Here is a 2525-nt window from a genome sequence, read left to right as displayed (position 1 = left end):
CAGCTAGAAGAAATCCGAATAAAAATACCCCAAGACACATTCTGATCAAAATGACCAAAACCTTAGACAGAGACAAAATTCTGAAAGCAGCAAGATCGAAGAAAGAAATCTCTTACAAAGGAGCATCCCTAAAATTCACAGCTGATTTTTCTGATGAAACCCTCATGGCACGAAAACAGTGGTGGGACATAGTAAAAAAACTCAATGAAATAAATGCCACCCCAAAAATACTTTTCCCAGCAAGACTCTCATTCATAATAGAAGGAACAACACACAGTTTCACAGACAAACAACAGCTCAGGAACTTCATAGACTCAAAACCATGGTTACAAGAACAACAAAATGGGCTACTTTAAGGCAAGAAAGGCCCCTCGAATACACCAAATTTTAACAGAACAATGGGACAAAATCACATAACAATAATCTCTCTCAATGTCAATGGGCTAAACGCACCAATTAAAAGACTTAGAGTGGCAGGATGGATTAGAAAATTGAACCCAACATTCTGCTGCCTGCAAGAAACGCATCTCAATAGTCAAAGCAAACACAGACTCAGAGTCAAAGGCTGGAAAACAATCCTACAGGCAAACAGCTCCCATAAAAAAGCTGGGGTAGCCATCCTTATATCAGACCACATCGATTTCAGAGTGAGGAAGGTCATAAGAGACAGTGAAGGCCATTTCTTATTGATCAAAGGATCTGTACAACAGGAAGAATTAACAATAATAAATATATATGCACCTAATGAGAGACCAGCAAAGTACTTAAAACAACTACTCATAGATTTGGAAAAAGACATCAATAGCAACACAATACTAGTGGGAGACTTCAACACTGCTTTGTCACCTCTTGATAGATCAACCAGACTCAAGCTTAGCAAGGAAATACTTCATTTGAGGGAAACAATGGAAGAAAGGGACTTAGTAGATATATACAGGACACTTCATCCACAAAAAACTGAATACACATTCTTTTCAAGCGTACATGGAACATTCTCCAAGATAGACCACATGCTGAGCCACAAAACATGCCTCCATAAAATTAAGAAGGTAGAGATTGTATCAACAATCTTCTCAGACCATAATGCGCTGAAATTAGAAGTAAATCACATACAAAAACAGAAAACTAAATCAAACACCTGGAAATTAAACAGTGCACTATTGAACAACGAGTGGATTAGACAGGAAATCAAAGAGGAAATCAAAAGATTCCTAGAAACGAATGAAAATGAGAACACGAATTACCAAAACTTATGGGACACAGCAAAAGCTGTGTTAAGAGGAAAGTTTATAGCTCTACAAGCATTCCTCAGGAAGGAGGAACGAGCACACATAAGTAACCTAACCTCACAGCTTAAGAACTTGGAGAAGGACCAAAAAAAGGAGCACAACCCGAACAGGAGAAAGGAAATAATAAAACTCAGAGCAGAGATTAACGAGATGGAAACCCAAAAAACAATCCGAAAGATCAATGAAACCAAAAGCTGGTTCTTTGAGAAAATTAACAAGATCGATAAGCCTCTAGCAAAACTCACAAAGAAAGGGAGAGAGAAAACCCTAATAAACCGAATCAGAAATGAAAAGGGGGTCATTACAACAGAAACCACAGAAATTCAGAGGATCCTCAGGGAGTACTTTGAGAAGCTTTATGCCACGGAACATCAAAACCTCGAGGAAATGGATAAATTCCTAGACTCCTACAGACTCCCAAGGCTGAACCAAGAAGACCTGGAATACCTGAACAGACCTATCACCATCAAGGAAATTGAAATGGTAATAAAAAGTCTCCCCAAGCACAAAAGTCCTGGCCCGGATGGATTCACTAGTGAATTCTTCCAAATCTTTAAAGAGGACTTACTCCCAATGCTCTTTAAGCTTTTCCATGAAATTGAAATATCAAAAACACTTCCGAACAGTTTCTACGAAGCAAATATCACACTGATAACAAAAGCAGACAGAGATACCACAAAGAAAGAGAATTACAGGCCGATATCCCTGATGAACACAGATACAAAGATCCTCAACAAACTACTAGCAAATAGAATCCAACTACTCATCAAAAAGATCATACACCATGACCAAGTAGGATTCATCCCAGGGATGCAAGGATGGTTTAACATTCGGAAATCAATCAACATAATCCACCATATCAACAACAGAAAAGATAAAAAGCATATGATCATATCAATAGATGCAGAGAAAGCATTTGATAAGATCCAGCACCCCTTTATGATGAAAACCCTAGCCAAAATGGGTATAGAGGGGACCTTCCTCAACATAATTAAAGCCATCTACCACAAGCCTACAGCAAGCATCATCCTCAATGGGGAAAAACTGAGAGCCTTCCCTCTAAGATCAGGGACGAGACAAGGATGCCCACTCTCTCCACTGCTGTTCAATATAGTACTGGAAGTACTTGCAATAGCGATTAGGCAGGAAAAAGATATTAAGGGCATTCAGGTAGGAAAGGAAGAAATCAAGCTCTCACTATTCGCAGATGATATGATACTCTACTTAGAGAACCCA

Source organism: Sorex fumeus, unplaced genomic scaffold (genome assembly GCF_029834395.1).
Source record: "Sorex fumeus unplaced genomic scaffold, SorFum_2.1 ptg000008l, whole genome shotgun sequence".
In the NCBI taxonomy this organism is placed as follows: Eukaryota; Metazoa; Chordata; class Mammalia; order Eulipotyphla; family Soricidae; genus Sorex; species Sorex fumeus.
The sequence above is the reverse complement of the archived record's forward strand: the minus strand, read 5'-3'. Positions refer to the sequence as shown.